Source organism: Ostrinia nubilalis, chromosome 14, assembly GCF_963855985.1.
Source record: "Ostrinia nubilalis chromosome 14, ilOstNubi1.1, whole genome shotgun sequence".
NCBI classification, from domain to species: Eukaryota; Metazoa; Arthropoda; class Insecta; order Lepidoptera; family Crambidae; genus Ostrinia; species Ostrinia nubilalis.
In genome coordinates, this window is record NC_087101.1 from 397,242 (window position 1) to 404,023 (window position 6,782).

General features: G+C 38.3%; 1 protein-coding gene across 1 annotated transcript in view; it reads left to right on the plus strand.

The window, feature by feature from the left end:
* The window catches only part of LOC135077943 (uncharacterized), a 30,598-nt gene that overhangs the window by 21,940 nt on the left and 1,876 nt on the right, over positions 1-6,782 (plus strand). The gene's annotated exons all lie outside the window — the stretch shown is intronic.

The window sequence follows — 6,782 nt, forward strand, 5'->3', positions numbered from 1 at the left end:
TTGTGTTGTGGTCATAAACTCGCTTTGTAGTCGCCGTAAAGCTTCATAAGTGGTCGTAAAGCTCACTCCGAGTGCAGTGGTCGCACTTTCCCGAGGTCAGCGCGCACGCTGCATTCCCGGCGTTACGCGAGCGTCATGTAATGCACTGCCGCGGTACGCGTTGCATAAACGCTCGAAACAGTAGAAAAGTGAGCGGTTTGTTTGGAGAATTCGGATTTAGAAACGGTGAAAGCGATGATCCGCGTCCTCGCCGCGCTGCAATAATCAACTATTACCGCTAAATATGCACGGATTAAACATTGAACTTTCGTCTTTGATAGATTACACGTGAGAGCAAAGAGGCATCAAGGCATGAGATAATGTCAGGCAATTATGAGTCATCATGATGAGATCTACATTCAAAACGTTAAGCCAAATAAATATCGCTTATTTACCTATATTTAATTCTTTACATGTCATGATTTAATAATCCAAAAGATAACTATAATAATAACATTGACAATATGTAGTCTCATTCAACCTAGACAGGGCAATTATTCAATGCAAAAATGTAAAATAACTACAGAAAGCAGAAAATCAAAATTAACTAATTCAATTTTTCATAATAGAAGAACCATAACTTTTATGATTATGAAAGCACGGATCTGGTGATGATACAATAGATTTTTGTAAGAAATAGTCTTTAGAAATGCTAACAGCCTAATTTCCTACTCAGGAATAAAAACGCCACATCATGTTAAATAATTAAGCATAAGTATTCAACCATTCCACAAAGTAATTAAATTATTATATTAAAAGGGCGAAGATGAATTACGTAAGAAGCTATCTAATTTAAAATATTACTGGAATTACGTAAGAAAATGTGTGCTATTTGCTTAAAATTCTAATTAAAAAGTCACGTACCAGTTAACTCCAATGGCGAACATAATTAAAAATCCATTAATTCTTCACAAATAAATGCATACAAATTAAAAATTAAAGTGTGACACGTTACATAACATCACCGACTGAATCGGTTCATCTTTAATTGATAAAGAAACCACTATTGCTAATGGCGAATCGCTTCGTTGCTTTAGTTAGTTCAAGTTTGTTATGGGGCCAGATTTAATGACATAAGTAGGTATGATAGCTAATAGACATATAAGAGTTTAGAAAACTGTGAACTTTATGTCCATTATTTATTCTAAGCAAACATATGTGTAGCTTGTAAAAGGGCAGAAAAGGGTAACTTATTGCAAAGCTTCTTCATACTGTTAACACCGCGCGATGTTCCAAAGCCATCAGAGAGTCACAACATTGCATACGTGTGGATTTAGGTGCTATAACACGAATCAACGCACAAGATTCAAGTTTTCCAATTTACGCAGCGAAATGTTATATCATTTACTCGTACGATTTCATCGATATTGTCGTGAATTAAACTGCACATTCAGTTATTCAGTTACTTGCAATAGACAATATTCACGCTCACAGTTTCATAAACTCACAATTTCAATTCAAACAAAATCACGGAGCAAGTAAATTGATATCATCATGATGGGCCCAAAGCAAACCGGAGCTGCCCGGAGAGATGCGATCACAACAAAGCGTGTCGGCCGCCGCCCGCCCGGCCGGCCCGTAAGGCCGGGTTCCCACTATGCCGGACCGGCAGATCTCTCGGTCCGGTAAAATCGCCGGAAGGCCTAGCGGCAGTACAAATTGTATGAAGCTGTTCACATTATCCCGGATCCGGCTTTTTCGCCGAGCCCGGCATTTTTACCGAGCGTTTTGTCGCTACAAAATGCCGGCAAAATCACCGGACCGGAGTAATGTGAACGAGTTGCGGCCCACCCCGCCGCGCCCGTGCTTCCCGCCCCGCCCCGCCCGTGCTCCCCGCACTTCATTCGGCTCGGATGTCGGATCCGGTGATCCGGTGTAATGTGAACACCCTTGTCCGGTGTCCGGTTTCCGGCAGAAATGCCGGTCCGGCATAGTGGGAACCCGGCCTAACGCGAGCCAGCCGGAGCGCACTTTCATTCGGGCCGGAACCGTATCCGGTCGAGAGCCACTATTATGTCTCGGGATATTATAACTATCACTTTACAAGTTTATAGTTGGTAAATACGTTTGTTTAGAAAATGAAATGGAAAATCAAAAGCTTGTAACGATGTGCTTAGCGAGCGTGAAGAACTCGGAGATAATTTCGTGTTTGCGGATCTCTTTTAGTCGAACTGGCATGAGAAATTGAAAAGGATATGACACGACTCTATATCCTTAGTGCAACGCAACACACACCTCTTACTCGGTGTTCTTAGAATGCTTACTGATTAATGTGATGAATAATCTTCAGTCAATTTGAAGCTCAGTCAGTAGAATCAGTCTTAACTCTTTTAAACGAAGTAACAAAAATAACAAGCTGTGTTTATGGTTATAAGGGCCTGGAGGTTTTCAAACGACTTGTGCAACTCGTGTCAAGACCACAGAATAAATAACAAGAAAGGCCATGAATGTAACTTGATTGTTATTACTGAGTCATAACAATCACAATGTTATTGTTGACATCGCTGTTAATATTGTGCACTGGGCAAATAATGACTAACCAGATTTATTGAATGCTTTTAATAATTAAGTGCTAAAGAAAACATAGACCCAGCTTCGTGTAAAGTTTGTAGATCTTGTATAGATATCTAGAAAACATTATATCCATCATGTATCTTTGAAATTATATCCGCTAATTTATTTATTAAAGCTACACTACGAGTACATCTCTTACTCGTAAAACAACATTATGTCCATTGACATTGCCCTCAGGATAGGTCGTGCAAAAGCTGACCCAAACATAACCATTGCGACAGGACGGTACAACACTTTCACTCTCGCCCTGCGGAACATAAACATGCGCGCGCGCGCCAGGGCTGACCTACCCTCGATCCGACACGTACTTTAATCAGGTGCTTACAACAAAACGCTGTGTTACTAACCGTTGTAATTTACCGCAGTTTTATACTTTCGTGTATAAGAAAATAAGCCAGCAAACATACTGTGACAGGCGACAACTTAATTTGTTAAAAAATAGCGGGCGAAATCTTAGAAATTAAAAAAAAAGATTTATAGTTTTTCGTATGACATGACTTACGGCTATATTTCTGGATTGTCTTGTCACGTCACCTACTTAATGATTGAATTGAACACGACAGTAGTTGTGTAATAAAATCATGATTATAATAATTAAGTGATAAATGATAGTCAGAATGCGATATCTAACATGTCGGATGTCAGTTTAAATTAAATTAAGGCGGCAATATGAGCCACATAAATAGATCAATGAAGGAACACGTCAAATATAAGGATGAAATTTCGTTTTCATATCTGGTTAATTAAAATAATTAATTTTATATCGTACACACCGTATTTACACCGAAGCGAAAATATGTTACAATAGCGATGCCAAAATGAACTATATTCTACATACGAATTTGTCCACTTGCAAATGAATTGCAACCCTGCTCATGCTCAGGTGTCGACCGACTCATTGTAATGCGTCGTTTGCATCCCGACCGCATGCGCTGTGGAAACCGAAGGATGTTTCGACGTAGCCTTTCGCTGCCGATTGCTCAATATAGCCATCTTTGAATTCAAATAACTTCAATTCAGAATTGCAGGCACATACTCGTATAACCTAAATGCAAACGCTGGCAAGATATAAAGTACGTAGTTTGCGTAAAATACAGCAAATCAATTAATGCTATCTACTCACCAACTTGAAGACTTTCTGCCACTGACTTCTATCGTGTCTGCATTGCATCCGCAAATGGAATGAAAAATAAATCACAATTTTGCAGTCATCAAATATAAATTGTATAATGCACTCAATTTCTTGTCTTCACATTGTTGTATAGTTACACATTACGGACCACATAATTCACTAATAAGATTTTTATTATTTTATTGCCGTGCTTGATCGCGTCCGCGTCACTGACATTAACGTGGAAGCAAATGACATTCGTGTAACAAAGTAAAACTACCGTCATTTTGCAAAAAAATATTTACGTTCCAATTCACGCTAGAATAACCGTCTGTGCTAAGAAAGACGTGTAATAATCAACATTTATATCTTTATGATGCGATGTTACCTTGAAAATATCGTCAGCAATTCATTTATATCTTTTCTTTTTTAAGAAACGTTCTGAAATGTAACAGTTCATAGTTTAGTTTGTGTTAACTTATTAGCTAAAGAAAAACGTGTTTTGAAAAGATAGATTAAGTTTTTAGCACAATGAATCGTGGTCATGCGATCAATATCGCGTCTGTAATTCCGTTCTTATAAACATAAAATCTAACACAGATCTCTCATTTTTTCCAGTAATAGGGACTGTAAAATATATGTATAGACCACAAGATTTTTCTGTTTTAGTTAAAAATTCATGACTAATCAGCACCCGCATCCTAAAAAATCTGTCATGGCCACGGCGTAACCTTTGAAAACATGCGCCGACAACGGCTGTAGGCAGCGTCGGCCTCAAATACCGAACGTCAATACCACATATGACCACAAAAAATGGCGTCGTAACTCGGCGTAACAGTTACGTCAGCGGCCAGCTTTTTTCTTGGCTCAGACTGCCTGCCGCCCGCGTTGCGCAACCGTTAACCGGTGAAAGTGACCGCGCGGCATTCTTGGCGTTTGGCGTTGTCTCTAGGGCTTGCGTAAGTGCTGATGAAATGCAAGAGGATTCTGGCGATGCCTATGACACTTTTGCTGATTCGGGTGCATCTTTGTCCCAGATAAAGCTCTTCCTATGAATACAGATAGTGCACTTTCTCGTGAAAAATTGACTATGACCATTTATTTGTAATCGATATGGAAAAACTAATGCATTACTGAAAAATCTCTTATCAAAGTGCCTAATACTTGTATCGTTAGCGCACCAGAGATATCGTGCTTAATGTAATGCAACTTGACAGCTAGTGAAATGACGTGTGCTAATAATTTTAATCATTTACCATCTTCTGATTATGACCCAAATCGATTGCAGATATAAAAAGGAAAAAAAAAGTTTAGCATCTTAAAAACCACCTTTAAAGGAAAATAACATATTGTTGTTATAAACACGCATAATACCTGCTAACCAAGCCTTCGCAAAAGCGATGGTCGCGGAAGTTTCCGATGTTTACGCGCCGGCGCGGGCGCACAAGAAAGCACTCACTGACTCAAACTCAGACAGGACTAACATTAAAATTTACAAAAACAATATTAATCTGAGTAAAAAAAAATTTCAATAGCGCGTTGATGTCTTTTTTTATGGGAGTCACGATAACTGAGTACAAACTCAATAATATGCTATAAATTCCGCTCTTAAAAATTTATCTTTATTATCTCCAGGCATTAATTTGGAAATATACGTCGGATTGTTGTCGACGATGAGCTATTTTACTCACAAAATTTACCTATCCATTAAGTAAGTAAATAGCTCATTCATGACCAAATCTTTCGTTTAATTTCCAAATTATAAGCACGTATTCTTCATAAAACATAAATATTTACGATTATTCGAAACTTAACTTTGTTAATATACCGATGGGAACCAGACCCAATACAGGCTAAACATGAAGTTTATGCTTCATTCATTAAAATATGATTTGTAAATGGATTGTTAAATTGGCGCTTTGGAGTTTTATGAACGAACATAGGCTCGAAGCCTGCATGAATATGGATGTGTTTGCGAGCGTGTGGCGAATGAAGTTAACGACGTTACCAAACACGCTGGAGCGATCTACAATCTGCATTGCAAATGACTGGCACTGGCCGATCCAACGCACTCGTGCCACACATCGCGACACTTATCCTTATTGTGTTACTCACGTGACTGACAGACTTGCTTTATTATGAGATCTTATCATGGACTAAATATAGTGGTCGGCAGGCTTTATGTTTGTGGCACTGATACTCACATGTCACAGTGTTTAGCTTTGTGTACCTTTTATTATCATTTAATTACATATTTTATGTACAGTTTTATCTATCACCTCTTCTTTTGAATGCACATTCATCTAATAGGCTTTCCAACTTGGATATCATTTTCCAATGTGCGAAATGCTGTAATAACTTTTGTCGGACAGAAGATTTTCTTTGCTTTTCGATGTCTTTAATTGAGCTAGTTTTGTAGTAGTTTAGTACATACTTGACTTTGGGCAATGTATTTTTTGCCAATGTTATATCACTGACTTGAAATGTCTCTTACTCTGACTAATGCTAAGGCTTCTTGTACACGTTAAGAAAATTTACCGTGTCGCAGATAAGATAAGAATTTCGTTGGACCTAGCTAAGTCTAGGTTATTTTCGTAGCCACGAAAATTTATCACGCAGCAGTGCGCGTCCGCCGCGTGCCGTATCTAGCGCAGACAAGAATTATATTTGGTCAACGCCGGAGCAATGTACCTACACGGTTCGTGTGTAGAAACGACACGAATTCTTGCGTAGGCCCGTCGACTTTTCTTAGCATGTACAATTGTACATTGTACAAGCGGCCTAAATGACCAAATTGAAAAAAAAAATCCGACTGATTCTTTTTCATAATAAAGTATTTACTTGGCGCAAAAAAATAGAGCTGTTGACTTCACAAATCAATTGATGTACTTTTTAAAACTGTCAAAACGAAACTCCCTTTTGTATGGCACTACAAGCAAGTGACGTCACTATTTTGTCAACTCAAACTACTTTTTTCAATTACAATGCGACCAAAAATCGTAATTTACAGGTAATTTTAAATTAATTAAGTTTTTAAGACCAGAATGAAGTGTCTTTT